Source organism: Chiloscyllium plagiosum, unplaced genomic scaffold, assembly GCF_037043375.1.
Source record: "Chiloscyllium plagiosum isolate Xiang-an unplaced genomic scaffold, Cpla_swu_hap1 HiC_scaffold_37, whole genome shotgun sequence".
Classification (NCBI taxonomy): Eukaryota; Metazoa; Chordata; class Chondrichthyes; order Orectolobiformes; family Hemiscylliidae; genus Chiloscyllium; species Chiloscyllium plagiosum.
This window is the reverse complement of record NW_028270175.1, coordinates 100,428,692-100,448,700: the sequence shown is the minus strand read 5'-3', so window position 1 is coordinate 100,448,700 and position 20,009 is coordinate 100,428,692. Positions and strand designations below refer to the sequence as shown.

The 20,009-nt window shown below is 46.7% G+C and overlaps 1 long non-coding RNA gene across 3 annotated transcripts; it reads right to left on the bottom strand.

Annotated features, from left to right (window-relative positions):
• Nucleotides 1-457: 457 nt before the first annotated feature.
• LOC148139882 (uncharacterized) lies at nt 458-19,046 on the bottom strand. 3 transcript variants are annotated; one of them, XR_015753404.1, is made up of 3 exons: nt 19,011-19,046; nt 3,634-3,741; nt 458-546 (listed from the first exon to the last, which is right to left on the bottom strand). It is a non-coding gene; the product is annotated as an uncharacterized LOC148139882 (long non-coding RNA). The 3 variants fall into 3 exon arrangements; XR_015753402.1 differs by lacking the exon at nt 19,011-19,046 and adding an exon at nt 8,446-8,549; XR_015753403.1 differs by lacking the exon at nt 19,011-19,046 and adding an exon at nt 5,603-5,752.
• Between the last annotated feature and the right edge of the window lie 963 nt (nt 19,047-20,009).

Sequence of the window (20,009 nt, the reverse complement as noted above, 5' to 3'; positions counted from 1 at the left end):
GCCTGACCTGCTGCGCTTTTCCAGCAACACATTTTCAGCTCTGGGGAGAATGTGCCAACTCCAACAAAGACAGTTGCCCAAGGCTGGAATCAAACCCAGGTCCCTGGTGCTGAGGAAGCATTGCTAACCTCTGAGCCACAATACTCTGGGATCTTTGGTGCTGATGCGCTGCCCCACTGATACCTCAGTCACCCACCCTGCCTCATTTCCTAAGAGGCAGTGATGGCGGAGTGAAATTATCGCTAGACAGTTAATCCAGAGACCCAAATAAGGTTCTGGGGACCCGGGTTTGAATCCCATCACGGCAGATTTTGGAACGTGAATTCAATAAATATCTGGAAAAAATAATCTAGTGACGACAAGGATTCCACTGTCAATTGTTGGAAAACCCATCTGGTTCAGTAATGACCTTTAGGGAAGGAAAATGCCATCCTTACCTGGTCTGGTCTGCATAGGACTCCAGACCTATAGCAACGTGGTTGACTCTTAACTGCCCTCTGGGTAAACGCAGCAATAAATGCTGGCTGAGCCAGTGACAGCCTTATCCTGTGAATGAATAAAGAAAACAGATCAGGTTTTGTTCCTTCTCTAGTAGGTACATCCTACAAACTGATTCTGAAATGTTCTCGTACACACTGAACAAATACATTTCCATCCAAGCCCTTAACACTACAGCACTCCGAGGCTTTGTTGGTAAAGTTAAAACCCCTTATCATGCATCCATAATATTCTTACAGATAACTGAAGTCTCCTGGTAAAATTGTGTCTCAATTCCCCGCTGACTATTGGGAGAGAGTCTATAATACAATCCCATTAAGATGGTCATCCCTTTCTTATTTCTCAGTACCAACCAAATAACTTGCCTGGATGTACTCCCAGGAATATCCTCCCAAAGCCCAGCCATAATGTTATCCTAAATCAAAAACACCTCTCCCCCTGCTCTGTTGCCCCCTTTCTATCCTTGCTATAGCATCTATACCCTGGAACATTAAGCTGCCAGTCCTATCCATCCCTGAGTGAAGCCTCTGTAATTGCTGTAATATCCCAGTGCCATGTTCAAAACCATACCCTGAGCCTACCTCCCTGACTTGTAAGGCTTCTTGCACTGAAATAAATGCAGTGCAACTGGTCCGTCGCACCTCATTCTGTGACTTGCTCTTGCCTACCTTGACAGTCTGACTGGTGAACAGTACTAGCCTCAGACTCACCTCTTTTCTCACTATCTCTTTAGGATTACCCCGACTCCCTCACAGGTTTAATGCCTCCCGAGTGGCACTAGCAAATCTCCCTGCTCGTCAGGACCCCATGCTTTCCCCTTCCTATACCATTGGTACCAATGTACAATGACCTCCCACTGGTTATTTTCCCTTTTGAAAATACTCTGCTCCCTCAGAGACATCCTCGGCACTGGCACCAGGGCAGCACCACCCCATTCTGATGTCTCACTGTCAGCTGCAGAAACGGCAGACTGTGCCCCTGACTAGAGAGTCCCCTATCACCATCGATCTTGTGGAACTGGATATACCTCATATTATGTTAAAAGCCAGTCTCAGTACCAGTAACTTGATTGTCAGTGCTACATTCCCCTGAAAGTCTATGACCACCTACATTTTCCAAAACAGTATACTTGTCTGAGATGGGGATAGCCACAGGAGGCTCCTGCAGTACCGACCTACCCCTCCTAGCTTTCCCGGCGGTAACCCACCTACCTGACTGTATCTGCAGTATCCTGCATTCCTGAGACTGCCATCTATCACACCCCCCAGCTCCTGTCAATTCCTCACTGCCTTTAATCACTCCGCCACCAATCCATGCGATCCAAAAGGATTTGCAATCACACTTGCTACAGACATAATCATCAGGATCATTGAAACTCTCCCTAATCTCCCACATCCGACAGGAAAAGCACGCCACTCTACAACAGGCCATCTCTCCTCCTTAACAATCTACAGACCAAAAGAAAGACACAGTCTTTCTGCTCGAAAAATACTGCTCGAGAATAATTTATTGCTTACGTTTGATATCTTAAACATTTAATCAAGAGACCATAAGACATTAAAAAGAAATCCTCACCTTACTCACTATTGTAGAATGAATAAAATAAAACCGACTAAGATTGATATTTGAAGAGACTGAAACTCATTGTGCTGATCCCTGGCTCGGAGTACTTCCAAGGGTGAGGTCTCTCTGAGGGCAGCTGTGAAATGTCTCTGTTTCTCTTCTCCGCCCACTCCATTTCCAGAGAGGTTTACAACTTCACAGCAAGTCAGCTCAGAGAGGTCACTGCTTGGTTTTATTCACTGGGGGTTGCCTTTGCTGCCCAGACCAGTATTTATTGGCCACCTTTACTTGTCTTGTAGAAAGTGGTGGTTAACCGCCTCCCTGAAATGCTGCAGTCCATGTACACCACAGTGATGTTTGGACAACAATCCCCCTCTGGCCCCACAACCCTCCCTATCTCTGTAATCACCCTCCGGCTTCAGAAATTACGTGTCCGTAGCAGAAGATTTTTATTTGGATTCATTTTTGTTTAATAAGCCCCCCCCAAAAAAGTGAAATATTTCCCCCCAAACAAATTTCTGTTGATTGACCTTTTGGAGAGGCTGACACATGGACGTTGTAGTATTTTATCTCACATTTCCATCATTCTACGTGTACACTTTCTTTTAAACATTGCTAAAATGGGAGGCAATGGCTTAATGGTATTCCTGCCAGATGGGTAACATGTGCAATATTCCAAGTGTGAGGGTTAGAATCCCAACATACTGATGGTGGCATCGGAATTCAATACAATCTAGAATGAAAAGGCGAATGATGACCATGAAACTATTGTCGATTTTTAGAAACCCATCCTGTAGGGAAGGAAACGGTCATCCTCACCTGATCTGGCCAACATGTGACTCCAGACCCACGGCAATGTGGTTAACTCTCAACTGCCCTCAGGAAAAATACTTTAAAAACTGTTAACAAATACTCTGCAGGTATCTCTCAAAACTGGCTGTTCCCATTCGGATCAAATGAATTTCTGAATAACCTAGAGTGAAACTGAGTTTCAGCTTCACCTTCTCCCTGTCTCACATCAGTCTGTTTACACCCAACTCCAAAACACACTCATTGAGCCAAGCAGAACTCTCAGTGCAGCCCTGTCATTTTCATTGTCTGCTCACACTTACACTTCCCTCGGCCTCCTGTACTGTTCCAATGCATCTCAAAGGGGGCTCAGGAACAGCACCTCATCTTTCAATTCAGCCCTTTGTAACCCCAGAGTCAGCATGGACCTCAGCAGTTTCTGGATGAACAGACAGTTGTCAGAATCTGGAACATTCCACCTGAAAAGGTGCTGGAATTTGAGTCCAAAAGGATTTTTAATAAGAAGTTTGCAGGAATTGAAAATATGAAGTTTACATGTTAACATCATGAAGTAGGTGAGTGGATCTAAATTTGTGAGTTCTTTCAAAGAGACGAGGTGTAATTTGGATAAATCTGTGCTCCCTCTCAGGGCAGTATCTCCTTCCTCAGCTGCAGGGCCCAGAACAGAGCACACACCCAAAGGGTGATCCAACCACGAATTTGTACATCTTTCTGCTTAACAAAAATATTGGAGATATCTTCCCACAAACAGAACAGACAAACCTTTCTCCTTCCACAGTTAAATGCCAATGATATTCAGATCCTGATGACTCCATTGACTGTAAAAACTTGCTTTTGAGATCCCAGCCTCAATTATTCTGATTTAATATCCTATGAAATGAATTCACAAAACAAAACTCACAGTCAGTGCAGGAAGAATATAAAGACATACTTTTTTCTTGGTATGTGCTTGATGTGTAAATGCCTCTCTTCAAGTTGCACGTCTCCCCTCACCCATCCTAGGAAGGGGACATGCACCTGCGCCTCACTGTACCTTACCCCCAATAAAAATGGCGGCCACATCCCAGGACCTTTCACCGCCTGAGGGCCGCAGCCATTTTCCCATCTGCTGCAAACGCGGGATTAAGAGTTTCTAATTCAGACTTACGAACCACACAGAGTGTAATTAAAACTTCCCAGTCTAAAGTGACTCATTATCTCCCTGTCTCTGAGGCCACTCTCCCCTTCCCTGTTTGCATCTCCCACATTCACCAACGGCCGAGTCACGTGCCACTGCATCGGCCGAGTTATTGGTGACGTGTCATCCCACTGGCCACGCCCCTCATTCACTCCCATTGTTTGGATGACCAGCTGGTTCCACTTGGTCCACCAGTCCCACCACCTTTTCCTATTGGTTTGAAGCTGCCATCAATCAGCTGGACCCCATTGTGAGGTCAGTGGTGGTATCCTCCCACTGTCTGAATCAAACCTGAAAGGTGTATGGGTGGTGTCAATCAGGAACAGCAAGCAGAAGGTGCTGGGAAAGCTTAGCAGGTCTGGCAGCATCTGGGAACAGAAATGTATCCAGTGCCCCTTCCTCAGAACCGATGGGAGCTGGGAAAATTAGAATCTTGACAGCATGAAAACAGGTATTCGGCCCAAAATGTCCACAGCGTCCCTCCGAAGGGTATCCCACCCAGACCCATTCCCCTGCCCTACTACTGTATATTTCTCCTAACTAATGCACCTAACCTACACATCCCTGAATATTATGGGAAATTGAGCTTGGCCAATTCAACTAACCTACAGATCTTTGTATTGCAGGAGATAGGAGTTAAAGTGTAAATAACAGGGAGGGACAGAACCCAAAGAGAGACTGGAACATTTGGAAAGAAAAAGGAGTGGATTACGATCTGGCTGGGGGGGTGCATAGCTGTCAATGGAGGGGACAGGAACCTGTGTCTGGCAGCATCTCAGTGGAGGTGGCCGAAATGACAACTGATGATCTGTGTTCTGCTGCAAAAACAGACCCCGAGCTTCCAGCTGCCTGCCACTTTAAACACACGAGCCTGTCCCTGGCCAACATCTCTATCTCATTACAGTGGAGTAATGGAGAGGGATGATGGGGAGGGAGAGCTGGGCATCGTCAGTGTACATATGAAACCCAACATGGTACTTTTGCACAAAATCACCTCCTGGCAGTATGTAGGTGAGATACAGGAGGGGCCAAGGATAGATCCACGAGGGACACCAAATGCAAGGAATTCAGAAAGGAAAGGGAGAGTGGAAATGGAGCAGGATTTTCCAACAACCGTGAGGTCAAATGTCAGTTTTTCACAGAATGGGAGAGAAGGACCATAACCAGAAAAGATAGAACAAGGAACAATGTCTGTGAATCGGTGAGGGGGACTGATGAGGAGGTGGAGGAGAAAAGAGAGTTGGAAAGTCTATGGTTTAGTGAGATTATGGTAAAGGGTCAAGATGAGATCTGATAAGGCTTGACATGAGATAAGATTGGAGAAAGATGTAGGTTTGGACAAAAACTGGGAACACCCCGTGAGACAGTTTGACTCAGTGGGCTAGTGGGAGGGAGGGAAGCAGCAGATCGGATTATCTCAGTCTCAGTGACAGAGAAACTCCATGTGCTCCAAACTCTTGTTGTTGGAGAGAAGGATGGAGGAGACAGGAGGATGGACAGTGTTTACAAAGAAACAAAACCTGGGTAAGTGATCTTTAAAGTGAGTGAACAAACCTAATGTATTTAAATTTTATCCAAAATATTAAAACAAACGACTGAAGTCCTGGTTCGAATCCCATCTTGGCAGATGGTGGAATCTGAATTCAAGAAAAAATAACTGGAATTAGGAATCTCCTGATCTCCATGGAATCATTGTCAATGGTGAAAAACATCCTGCCAACCTGACAGTGACCCAGCAAGCTACTCACTGAAATGATGACTGCAAAGTTTCAACAAAGTCATGAAACTGGATGGAACACTCGGCATTTAAGAAGGCACCATTTAATACAACCACAGAATCAGCCCTCTCGATGGTGCAATGTCCTCCAGACTAACATATGGTTTTTGGTGCCAAAATGTGCAGAGCTGTCTCACAGACCAATCAAGGAACAGTCTGACATAGTCATACTCAACCCTTACAGACAATGACCAGACACCACCATCACCATCCCAAGATATTGAAATTGTGGTGATGGAAAAGCGCAACAGGTCAGGCAGCATCCGAGGAGAAGGAGAATCGATGTTTCGAGCCTAAGCCGTTCATCAGCCTGACCTGCTGGGTTTTTCCAGCACCAGACTCTTGACTCTGATCTCCAGCATCTGCAGTCTTCACTTTCTCCTGAAATCTCTGGATATGTCCTGCCCCACCAGCAGGACAGACCAGGCAGAGGTCGTGGCACAGACAGAGAGGATTTGCCCTTGGAGCACTCAGCATTGACTCCGGACACCAGGAAATCTCATGGCTCCTGCTGATTACCACGTACTGTCCTCCCTTGGATGATGGATCAGTTCTCCTTCATGTTGAACAACATTTGGAGGAAGCACTGAGGAAGTAAAATGGTGTCAAACGTACTCTGGGTACAGGATTTCAATGTCCACAATCGAGACTACCTCTGCAACAGAATTACTGACTGAGCTGGTCAGGTCCTAAAGGACATAGCTGTTCATCTAAGTCTGCAGCGGGTGGTGAGGGAACCAACAATAGAGAAAAACATACTTGAACTCATTGTTATGAATTGACCAGCTACAGATACATCTGTGCATGACAGTATCAGTAAGAGTGACCATCACACATTCCTTTTGGAGACACAAGTCTTGGCTTAAAGTTGAGAAAAACCTCCATTGTGTTGAGTGACACTATCACCGTTCTAAATGGGATAGACTTTGAAGAGATGTAGGATCTCAAACTGGGTATCTCTGAGGCACTGTGGGACATCAACAGTAGCAGGACTGTACTCCAGCACAATCTGAAATCTCATGGGTTTGTACGTCCCGCACTCACCCATCACAATGGACAGTAAAGGAGGGCATACCATGAGCAGCACCAGGCAGACCTAAAAATGAAGTGCCAACCTGGTGAAGCTACCAAACAGGACCATCTGCATTTCAAACAGCATCAGCAGCAAGCAACAGAGCTAAACGATCCCACAACCAATGGAACAGATCGGAGCTCTGCAGTTCTGCCACACCCAGTTGTGAACGATGATGGACAATTAAACAACTCACTGGAGGAAGCATCACAGAAATCCCCACCTTTACTGATGAAGGGGCCTCACACATCCATGCACCAGATAAGATGACAGCATTTGCAGCAATCTGCAGCCAGAAGTGCAAAGTGAGATGATCCATCACAGCCTTCTCCAGTGGTATCCAACATCACAGATGTGAGTTTTAAGCCAGTTTGATTCAGTTTGAATAACATCAAGAAATGCTTAAGTCGTGCAAAGGCTACGGGCCCTGTCAATATTCTGGCAATAATACTGATGGCTTGTGCTCCAGAACTTGGCACTAACCAAGCCAAGTACCACTCCAGCACTGGCATCTACCGACAATGTAGAACATTGCCCAGGCATGTTCAACACAGGGCAATCGAACCCAGCCAATTTCCCTCTATCAGTCCACACTCGATCAACAGTAAAGTGATGGAAGATGTCATCAACAGGGCTACCAAGCAGCAGTTGCTCAGCAACAGCCAGCTGAGCGACACTCATTTTAGGCTCCACCATGGCAACTCGGGTCCCAATTGTGGTACCGCCCTGATTCACAACCTGACGACCAACTGAATTCCAGAGGTAAGGTGAGGGTGACAGCCCAGTCCCACTCCAAGATCACTATTTCTAGCTGATTCTACCCTTCTCTCAGCTCATATACTCTCATCCACCTTGTGTTATCTCCAGAATTCATTATCCAAACACACTCCTGGCCAGCTTCCCACATTCAACCTCCCTGTAATCTCAAGAAAAACTAAATCTCTGCTGCCCAAGTACTCCCTTGTACCAAAACATGTTGATCCATCAAAAGGCTCCTATTCATAATCAACAACATAGAGCCACAGAGATATACAGCATGGAAACAGACCCTTCAATCCAACCCGTCCATGCCGACCAGATATTCCAACCCAATGTAGTCTCACCTGCCAGCATCTGGCCCACATTCCTCAATTTAAAATTCTCATTCTTGATTGGATTCCTGGTTGTAATCATCCCTAGCTCGCCGCATCACACATCCTTGAAGACCTCGACAACCCATTGTGTTCGAAACACCCAATGATCTGTTCATTCATTATTTCACCTGTGTGGCTGCTTTTACAGTTGCCAAAGCAACATTTTCTGACATTCGCAGCCAAAACCTCACAGGTCTGCTTTCCTCCTTTAAGACATTCCTCAAAGACTGCTTATTTGGCAATGCTTTTGGTCACCTGACCTAATATCATCAGACTCTGACCTTATGTCTAAAGTTCCCAATAATATTTTTGTGAAATTATAAGCAGGATGATAAAACTACAAACTGTTCTTGATTTGGACATTACCTTCAAATCATCACTGTTGCTGTAATGAATACTCTGTAATGTCTCTTACCCAACCACATTGTAGGAGCACCTTCACCACACAAACTGCAGCTGTACAAGAAAGTCAAACATCACCCTCTCCACAGGCAACAGGGATTTGGCATTAATCACTGGAAGGAGAAACACAGTCGATGTTTCAGGGAGTGCAAAACGGATTACAGGGAATGAAAATGGTGCAGAATTTGATAGTTAGAAATGGAAGGAAAATGCACTTGCTTATTGGAAAAAATAATTCTTGACTGTCAAAGATTTTCCAGAAAAAAATTAATAAGCAGCAGATGGTCAGGGGCTGGGCGGCAGTGAAAAATAAACTTACAAAAATGACTGTAAATGTAATAGTAAAATACTAAACAGACTAAAATTACACCCATTGTTCGATACTAAGCAAGCTAGATATTGACAAAGTGGTCATGAGGGAGCCCAGAGATGAAGCAGAGCAGTATAAGCTGTTATGATCCCACATAGAGATGTATAGCACTGACACAGACCCTTCGGTTTAACTCATCCATGCCAACCAGGTATCCGAACCTAATCTATTCCCATTTGCCAGCACTTGGCCCATATCCCTGTAAACGCTTCCTAATCATATCATGTGTCTATTTAGATGCCTTTAACATGTTTTAATTGTACTAGCCTCCACCACTTCCTCTGGCAGCTCATTCCAACCACTGCATGAAAGAGTTGTCCTTTAGGCCCCTTTGAATTTTTGCCCCGTTCACCCTAAAGCAATGCCCTCTACATCTGGACACTCCTACTCCAGGGAAACCACCTTGTTCATTTACTCTATTCATGCCCCTCATGATTGTATAAATCTCCATAACATCACCACTCAGCCTATGGCACTCCAGGGAAAACAGCCCCAGCCTTTTATGCCTCATCCTGCAGCTCAAATCCTCCAACCCTAACAACATCCTTGTAAGTCTTTTATGAAACCTTTCAAGTTTCACAGCACCCTTCTCATAGGAGGCAGGCCAGAATTGCACACAATATTCCAAAAGTGCTAACGAATGTCCTGTACAGCAACATGACCTCCCACATCCTATACTTAATGCTCTCACCAATAAAGGAAAATACACTGAACACCTTCTTCATCATCCTATCTACCTGCAATTTGACTTGCAAGGACTATGAACCTGCAGCCCAAGGTCTCTTTGTTCCGCAAGCGTCTCCAGGGCCTTGCCATTCAGTGTGTGAGAGGTAATTTCGGTTTAAACTTTAAGATGTGCCTGGACCACAGACTGATCTATAATAAAAGACAAAACCTTTGTTTCTTTTCTAACAACCATTTTATATACTCAAAAGTAGAGTAGTTTAAATTGTGCAGAATGCTGACAATTTGTGAGCGATAGTAAAAGCAAGCAGGCTCTTGATTAATGAAGCCATTCACACAGCAGAGAAGGATGAGTCCTTGGCTGATAAGACTCCAGGATGGGAGTACGACTTGAGACATCTGTTTCAAGATTAAAGCTTTTGACTGATAAGACTACAGGGTGAGAAAAACAACAAACTTTGGAGACTCTGGAGCCTTTTGTTGCAGACTTTGTGATAAAAATAATGATGTTTTTAAGAATGTGAACCTCATGGCTTGTTGGAGCCAAGGAGAGGAGGGACTTGTCCTATAAATAATGGAGACTTTGTAAGCCTCAGCGCGCATTTTCTTTAAGGGTGCCCGACTCTGCAGACTTGACTTGTTAATAAAACTTTGTTTTCCTGAATTTGTCTAGAGCGATTATTGAGAAGCGATTTTCGTTTCTAACAACTTGGGGGCTCGTCATCCGGGATCAACACTCCGGCCGCAAGGGGAGTTGAGGAAGGATATCGGAGAAGGTGCACCCTGCTGAGTTCAGCAGTCCCTGATTCCTTGCTTGTCGCCCCGCGCGGCTTGAGCGAGTGATATCCGGGAGGCTCAGGAAAACAAAGGAGGGGTGTACCCGAGGCAGTGGGGACGGTTAACGATCGAGTAATTTCGGTGCACCGAACCCAGGTAAGACAAAACTTGCGGGGACCGTGTTTCCGGAGGACTGGGTACCTACGGGGTGCCTGTGGATTTTTTTTTTTTCAGAGACGTGGGACTCAGGAATCTGGAGACCGGGGCTCGTCTGTGAGGGATTTTGCAGAGACCGTGTTTGAGGAGGAACGTGTACCTACGGGGTGCCTGTGATTTGTGTCACAGAGACGTAGGACACAGGAATCCAAAGACCGGGGGTGCCTGCAAAGGAACCTGGGCGATCACGGGACTGAAGGTCCGGGAATTGGCTACATTGTGATAGATTATCACGGGAAAAATACGAAGTCCTCGGAAATGGGAAATAAGGGATCTAAGGTGATTAAGGGAAAGGTAGGCTTAAACAGGGACAATGACACATACCCCGGGGTACCTGACGATAGTCCGTTAGGGAGAATGCTAAATAATTGGGATCAGGCTGGAAGAAAGGGAAAATCTAAAAGGAAGATGGTAAAATACTGTCAAAAGTGGTCCCAGAAACCTATTCAGGGCGACTCAGTGTGGTGGCCTAGATTCGGTACTGACGAAGACTGGGTCCGGCAAGCCCTCAATTTATATGTCAATTCAAAACCTGATGTTAATCTGGAAGAAAGTGATTATGCCCTTTGTTGGCTGCCGGTTACGATATCTTGTCAAATGCAGGTAACTAATAAAGACTCGAAAGGGCAGAAAGAATGGGACCCTTTAGATCACTTACCGCCGCCCTACGTGACCCCGTCTGCCCCACAGAATGTTCCTTCGGGTGACGACGATTCAGGGGAAGGGGAAGAAGATGGGGAGGAATCACAAACTACCTCAGGGGTACAGACCAGATCTCAAGCTGGAAAGGGTCACAGACAAGACCCTGTCTCGATTGCAAGAATGAATCCACTCCGGGAAGTGCCCATGGGGGGCGAGGAAGGAAGGACGGGATATGTGAACGTTCCCTTGACGAGTACTGAAGTACGGAATTTCAGGAGGGAGATGAAGGGTCTACTAGAGGACCCCATGGGACTTGCTGAACAATTGGATCAGTTCCTGGGTCCGAATACTTACACGTGGGAAGAGATGTGTTCCATCATGAAAACATTGTTCTCTAGCCAGGAGCGTCAGATGATACGACAAGCTGCGCTCTTGGTCTGGGAGAGAGAGGGAGGAGAAGGAGGGCAGCAGAAGTTTCCCCTCACCGACCCCGAGGGGATAAGAACACGGAGGGAGGACGGCGCAACATGAGAGACATGCGGGAATATTGGATAAAAGGAATAAGACACGCAGCCCCGAAGGGGCACAATTTTACCAAGGCCTTTGGTAATCATCAAAATCCGGAGGAAACCCCTACGGACTTCCTAGACAGGATTAGGAAGAATGTGCAGCAGTTTGCTGGGGTGGACCCTGAGACGGACGTGGGGCAACAACTCATACGGGTAGAGTTTGTATCAAAGGCCTGGCCGGACATACGAAAGAAGTTAGAGAAAATGGATGATTGGGATAGTAAATCTTTAAGTGAATTACTACGAGAGGCGCAAAAGGTGTTTGTGAGAAGGGACGATGAGAAGCAAAGGAAGGCGACAAAGATAATGATGCAAACGGTGCAACAAATGACAGCTGGAAGAAAGGAAAAGGGAGAGCCGTGGCAGAAACAGGAAAGGGGAGAGTCGTGGCAAGAGCAGAGGAAAAGAGAACCATGGCCGGAACAAAGGAAGAGTGGAGGAACGCGAGACCGCGACAGGGAAACGAAGAGGACACTCAGATGTTACTATTGTAATGAAGAGGGACATTTTAAACGGGAGTGCTCCCGCTACAAGCGGGAGGTGAGGTCGTACGCCCTGATGGAGGAAGATTAGGGAGGTCGGGGGTTCCTACCCTTGGGGCAAAAGGACTATCGACAGGAACCCCTGGTAAACTTGAAACTAGGGCCCCAAGGATCGGAGATCACATTTATGGTGGACTCGGGAGCCGAAAGATCAAGTATAATCCAAATACCCCCCGGCACCCGAGCAGGAGGAAAAGTTATGGGGGTATCTGGAATTGGAGGACAGAAATTACAAGTCCCAGTGGTAGAGGACGTGGAAATTGGATATGAAAACAGAACTACTAAACGAGACCTCCTTCTACTGCCATCGGCGGGATTTAATTTGTTAGGAAGAGACTTGCAGGTCAAACTAGGGATCGGAACGGTACCAAGTAACGGGGAAATGGTGGTAAGGTTGTTCGCCCTCACCGAAGAAGATGATCAACAAATAGACCCGGAAGTTTGGTACCGAGAGGGGAACAGAGGGGGTCTAAACATCAAACCTCTCCAAATCACCATGTTACCAGGAAGAGGCCCGGTAAGAAGGAAACAATACCCGATTGCTATGGAAGGACGGGAGGGGTTACAACCTGTGATAGAAAGATTAATCACAGATGGACTACTGGAGGAATGCATGTCCCCTTTCAATACTCCAATACTCCCTGTGAGAAAGCCGGACGGGACATATAGGCTGGTGCAAGACCTGCGGGGGTTGAATGATGTAGTCCAGGCTAGATACCCGGTGGTACCTAATCCCTACACGTTAATGAGTAAAATTCCCCCTGAACATGAATGGTTCAGCGTAATAGATCTGAAGGATGCTTTTTGGAGTTGCCCCCTTGACGAAGAAAGTCGGAACCTTTTTGCCTTTGAATGGGAGAATCCCTTCACAGGACGAAAGCGACAGTTAAGATGGACGGTCTTGCCGCAGGGATTCACGGAGTCACCCAATTTGTTTGGACAAATACTGCAGCAGATCTTAGAAGGATTTCAGTGTAACGCGGAGAATCAATTGCTCCAATATGTCGATGATCTCTTACTCTCAGGACCAAGAGAAGAGGAGGTACGAGCAGACACCGTTGCCCTGTTGAACTTCCTGGGGAAACAGGGTCTACGCGTCTCCAGGACAAAACTCCAGTTTGTGGAGCGAGAAGTAAGATATCTGGGCCATCAAGTCAGTAAGGGGCACCGCCGTATCACGCCAGAACGAATATCAGGAATTACGGGTATGCCAATACCCAGGACGAAGAAGGAAGTCAAACAATTCCTGGGACTAGTAGGATATTGCCGGATATGGATTGAAAGTTACACCACTTTAGTAAAATTTTTGTACGACAAACTGGGACAAGAAGAAGAAAAGGTGGACTGGTCAGATGAGGAGGAGCAGCGATTTAATATTATTAAAAATAAACTGATTCGAGCTCCGGTATTGGCTTTACCCACCCTGAAGGAACCGTTCCAGTTATATGTTAATAGCGCCGGCGGAATTGCCCAGGGTGTGCTCACTCAGCTGCGGGCAGGGAAACGTCAGCCGGTTGCATTTTTGTCAAAAATGTTAGACCCTGTGTCATGTGGATGGCCGACCTGTATACAGGCAGTGGCAGCTACGGCAATGTTAGTAGAAGAGGCCCGAAAACTTACCTTTGGAGGAAGGATCACAGTATACTCCCCACATTCGGTTAGTGCCATACTGGCTCAGAAGGCTCACCGCTGGTTAACAGACTCTCGCATCCTAAAGTATGAGACGATTTTGATGACCGGGAACGATCTCAATTTTGCAAAAGATCTCAGTTGCAACCCAGCCCAGTTTCTGTACGGACGTCCTGCAGACGGGGAACAGGAGCATGATTGTGTGGAATTTGTGGACTTGCAGACCAAAAGCCGAGAGGACCTGCAAGAAGCCCCGCTGGGTGAGGGACAGGAACTGTATATCGACGGGTCCTCCCGGTGCATCAGTGGAGTACGATACAGTGGCTATGCTGTTATAGATGGTGCAACGAAACGGACGATTGAGTCTGGACGACTGCCCGGGAAGTGGTCAGCCCAATCCTGTGAGTTGTACGCCCTCCAGAGGGCCCTGAAGCTGTTGGAAGGGAAAGTGGGGACCATATATACTGACTCAAAGTATGCATACGGAGTCGTTCATACTTTCGGGAAAATCTGGAAAGAGCGAGGATTGATAACTTCCCGGGGAAAGGAATTAGCTCACGAACAAATGATCAGCCTAACGTTGGAAGCCCTGGCGTTACCTACGGAACTTGCAGTAGTCCATGTACCCGGTCACCAGAAGGGGTCGACACCGGAAGCGGTGGGAAACCGGCTGGCAGACGAGGAAGCCAAGCGGGCAGCGGTCGAAAAATCCGTCCAATTGTTAACGTTAATACCGTTGAGGGAGGGCCTCGCTAAACAACCCGTCTTCACCCAGGGGGAGATTGATAAAATGGATCAATTGGGTGCCCGGCTAGATACTAACGGGAAGTGGACGGTTCCTGATGGGAGACAAGTACTGAACAAACAGATCACCCGGGGTATTCTGCACCGATTACACCATCAGACCCACTGGGGGGTGCAAGCCATGTGTGATACAATCCTGAGAGACTATGTATGCAAGGGGATATACACATTAGCCCAACAAGAGGTAGTCGGATGCCCCACTTGCCGGCGTATTAATCAGAAAGCCATGCGTTCTATGCCAGCTGGTGGTCAGCCCCTTGCGATTAGGCCATTTCAGAGGATCCAAGTTGACTTTACAGAATTACCCCCAGTACAGAGATGGAAATATCTGCTAGTAATAGTAGACCATTTCACTCACTGGGTAGAGGCTTTCCCAACTGCCAAAGACGATGCACCAACCGTGGCCCGACTGTTGTTAGAGAAAATAATCCCGAGATATGGCATAATGGAATCTATTGACTCCGATTGCGGGACGCATTTTATTTCTAAGCTACACCATTTGATCTGTAATGCCCTGGGTATCCAATGGAAATTCCACACACCCTGGCATCCTCAGAGTTCGGGTCGAGTTGAGAGAATGAATGGCACGCTCAAGACCCAATTGACTAAGCTGATGTTAGAAACTAAGTTACCCTGGCCAAAGTGCCTGCCCATTGCCCTAATGAGGATACGTACGGCACCTCGCCGAGATGTCGGGGTTTCCCCCTATGAAATGCTCTTCGGATTACCGTATTGGAGTAAGGTTGATGGATGTCCCACTCTACAAGGGGGGGATGTATTTATCCGAACCTATTTACTGGCCTTATCCCGTTCTTTTGCAGAACTCCGAAGGAAAGGTCTCCTGGCTCAGACTCCACCGCTCGACTTCCTCCTGCATAAGGTGGAGCCCGGAGATTGGATACTTGTTAAGACCTGGAAGGCCGAAAAGCTCCAGCCGCGGTGGGAAGGACCGTTCCTGGTTCTGTTAACAACTGAGGCAGCTGTTCGAACGAAAGAAAAAGGGTGGGTCCACGCATCAAGGATAAAGGGGCCCGTTCCGCCTGAAGAAGAAAGCACCTGGACATGCGAGCAAGGGGACAAGCCGTTGTCGGTAAAACTGAAAAGACAGCAATAATGAACTCTACTTGGGACTGTATTGGTGGGGATATTGATCAGTTTACTCCTGTATGTGGGGGAGGGTGAGGGGAGATGTGACAAATGTCGAACTACAGTAAGACTTGGGATTCGAATCTATTCGGGATCATTTGTGTCCCATTCCTATGTGGACGATAGGTGTTACGATGTGAGTGCACGCCATGAATGTTGGGAGGATGGGAGACCCTATTATCAGGTATATAATAAAGGATACGGTGGCAAAATCCATGGATGCCCTATAAATGACCGCTGGGTGTGTATTAGCAAAACTGGGAGGTGGGACCTATCCTCCGTGTTGCTCAGGGAGCAGGTTGACAGAGTCAAGGAGACCAAGATACAGATCCCTGATCGGGGGTTGGGGAAAGAGCAAGGCCGACAGGGAACGGTCGTGCTCCCTAAAGTGCCATCTGTATACGAAGAGGTAGAAGGACAGATTGAACTCCCTGATGTTACACAAAACCTGTTTATTGATCTCACCTCTAGAATAGCCACTGTTTTAAATGTTAGCAATTGCTGGGTCTGTGGGGGGCCGCATATGTCGGAACAATGGCCGTGGACTGGTCAAAGCTTAGACATAGGGGAATTGCTGCAAACCACTTGGACTCGTGACAACGACAGAAAAAGCCAGGGATGGAGACTGACAAACAGCCCTGAGGGCCAGTTCTGTATTGAAGGCAAGGGGACCGTGAAGGTAGGGATTAGCCCCTGTCAGAATATATTGGATGCAACCACGCGAGTATGGTGGCCTGAGAATATTGCTTGGTACATTGCAAACCGAGATCATCAAAATTGCATTCGGTTACGTACTGATTCCTCCTCTTACGAGCTCAGTGCTGACCCTTCCGATGGCATGAAAAGAGTGTGGAGCGGTGGTTGTCAGGGGAATCAATGCTGGAATAATCCTGTCCAGACTCTGCCACGGGGTCAACAATCCGAATACTGGAATTGCAGTGGTCCTGGTCCTTATGAGGGCGTCCCTGGGGTAAAGGAGTTGTGGGATGACGTTGTGAGGCAGGGAGGGCCTGCTCCAGATGGCCTATTTTGGATATGCGGTAATCAGGCATACTCCAAACTGCCCATGGGATGGGCTGGGGTATGCTTCCTGGGTCTAATACGACCTGCGTTCTTCCTATTACCCCGGGAGGAAGGCGATGATTTGGGAGTTAAACTCTTTGACTCCCTGCGTAAGTCGCCAAGGGATATCCAAATCGGTGATTGGGGGGATGAGTGGCCACCGGCCCGGATTATTGAATACTATGGGCCGGCTACTTGGGCACAGGACGGATCATGGGGATATCGTACTCCAATCTATATGCTAAATCGAATTATCAGGCTCCAAGCAGTCGTAGAGGTCATTACTAACCGGATTGCCCTGGCCCTAGAGCTGTTGGCTCAGCAGCAGGATCAGATGAGGGCTGCTATATATCAAAACCGACTTGCCTTGGATTATCTGTTGGCCTCGGAGGGGGGTGTGTGCGGGAAATTTAACCTGACAAACTGCTGTCTAGAAATTGACGATAATGGTAAAGCGGTTTTGAAAATTTCCGATGAAATTCGGAGATTGGCCCATGTGCCAGTACAATCCTGGCGTCCTCTTAGTGGCATCGGATGGTGGGATGGTCACCTAGGTGGTAGCTGGTGGCGCACGGCGTTGCTGGTGGTTGGGGGCGGCATGATTCTTCTTCTCGTATTACCCTGCCTAACTCCCTGTATTCAGTTTTTAATTCAGAAAAATAATTCCCGACTCCAGGCAGTGGTGGTTCCACAACATGGGACACGGGAACTTAAAGTGATGATGCTGCGAAAGACCAAGGATTTCCCGGGCCCTTGAGGGAAGGGGGGGCGGGGGGGGGGGGCTTATCTTGGTCAGGCACATCTTAAAGAAAGAAAAGGGTGGAATTGTGAGAGGTAATTTCGGTTTAAACTTTAAGATGTGCCTGGACCACAGACTGATCTATAATAAAAGACAAAACCTTTGTTTCTTTTCTAACAACCATTTTATATACTCAAAAGTAGAGTAGTTTAAATTGTGCAGAATGCTGACAATTTGTGAGCGATAGTAAAAGCAAGCAGGCTCTTGATTAATGAAGCCATTCACACAGCAGAGAAGGATGAGTCCTTGGCTGATAAGACTCCAGGATGGGAGTACGACTTGAGACATCTGTTTCAAGATTAAAGCTTTTGACTGATAAGACTACAGGGTGAGAAAAACAACAAACTTTGGAGACTCTGGAGCCTTTTGTTGCAGACTTTGTGATAAAAATAATGATGTTTTTAAGAATGTGAACCTCATGGCTTGTTGGAGCCAAGGAGAGGAGGGACTTGTCCTATAAATAATGGAGACTTTGTAAGCCTCAGCGCGCCTTTTCTTTAAGGGTGCCCGACTCTGCAGACTTGACTTGTTAATAAAACTTTGTTTTCCTGAATTTGTCTAGAGCGATTATTGAGAAGCGATTTTCGTTTCTAACAAGTGTACAAGTCCTGGGATGAAAAACGTGTTGCTGGAAAAGCACAGCAGGTCAGGCAGCATCCAGAGATCAGGAGAATTGACATTTCGGACACTCATGTCCGAAATGTCGATTCTCCTGATCTTTGGATGCTGCCTGACCTGCTGTGCTTTTCCAGCAACACGTTCTTCAGCTCTGATCTCCAGCATCTGCAGTCTTCGCTTTCCCCTAGTGCATAAGTCCTGCCCTGACTTGCTTTTCCAAAATGCAGCATCTCACATTTATCTAAATCAATCCGTATCTGATCAATATCTCACTGTAACCTGAGATAACCTTCTTCACTATGCACAATACCTCCAATTTTGAATGACCTGCAAACACAGTTACGATAGCAAGACATTTAAATGAATGACGAAACAAATCCAGAAACAAACATCCATTTCTCTGAGTTTGAATGTGCTCTGTGTCAATCCTGCCCAAAGACTCTGTACCAGAGAAAGGCTGCACATGCGCCTCGCTGCACCTTGCCCCCTACAAAGATGGCGACCGCGCACGTGTCGAGTGAATCGTTGCTCCGAATAAAGATGGCGGCACTCACTCAGGCCTGCAGCCGCGCTGAGGCAATTCCCCATTTACTACAAACACGGGACCGGGACGTTCAAATTTGTGTTTTCCGACGTGCACAACATGTTTGGAATACCTCTCCGCTCATAGCAACACAGTTTTTCTCCCGTCTCCCTCTGTTTATTTATTTTTTTCCTTACCGTATCTTTTCGCTCCATAACTTCCCGAGCATTCATCACAGCGACTCTCCGCCACGCGCGAGGGTGATCACGTGGTTTAGTCTAGTTCCGCCCATCGTTCACTTTGATTGGTTGGAGGACCAACCTTCCCCCAGGTCCTCCAGCTCCGCCCATCGTCCTTTCATTCGTCCGGTGCTGACATCAATTACCCGGGGTCCCTTTGTTGGCTAGAGCATGCGCGGTGTGTCCTGATCTGTTGGGTCATGTGATGAGAGTGTTTATTGAGAGGAAGGATTCCCTTTGTGTGAGCTCTGCAGTAGATTTCCTTTATTCATGGAGGGCATTGACTTCCTCGTCATGACTGTATAGCTGTGATTGATGAATCAATGCCATCTGAAACAGTATATAAACACCACATTTTCACAACATCTGAGATCTTCAGCACATTGTATCACGCTCTTCTTTGGAAACAAAAAAAACATGAAATGGAGCCTCAAGGAATCGGAGCATTCATCCCCTCCAGCTTGTTCCCCCCATTCTATCAGATCATGGCTGGGCCAACCCAGACCTCAGCACCTCTTTTATGCTTGATCTGCATAGCCCTCAACTGCTCAATATTTCAAAAATCTATCTGCCCTCTTTTAAAATAATTTGAGATAGAATCATAAATTCTCTACTGTGTGGAAACAAGTCCTTTGGCCCAACAAGCCACACTGACCCTCTGAAGAGTAACCCAACCAGATCCATTCCCCTACCACATTTAACTTTCACAATTATTTGGGCTAGAAAATTCTGGCCATTCACTGAGATAAAAAAATTCTTTACATGTTTTACAAAATGAATTTTCCATTATGTAATGTCCCCTGGTTTGAGACTTCATTGGTGCTAGAAGATCTAGTCAACATCTACCCTGTCAAGCTCCTCAGAATCTTGTTTCCATAAGATCACCCCTTATATTATGTGGGTGGCACAGTGGTTCGCAATGATGTATCACAGTGCCAGAGACCTGGGTTTAATTCC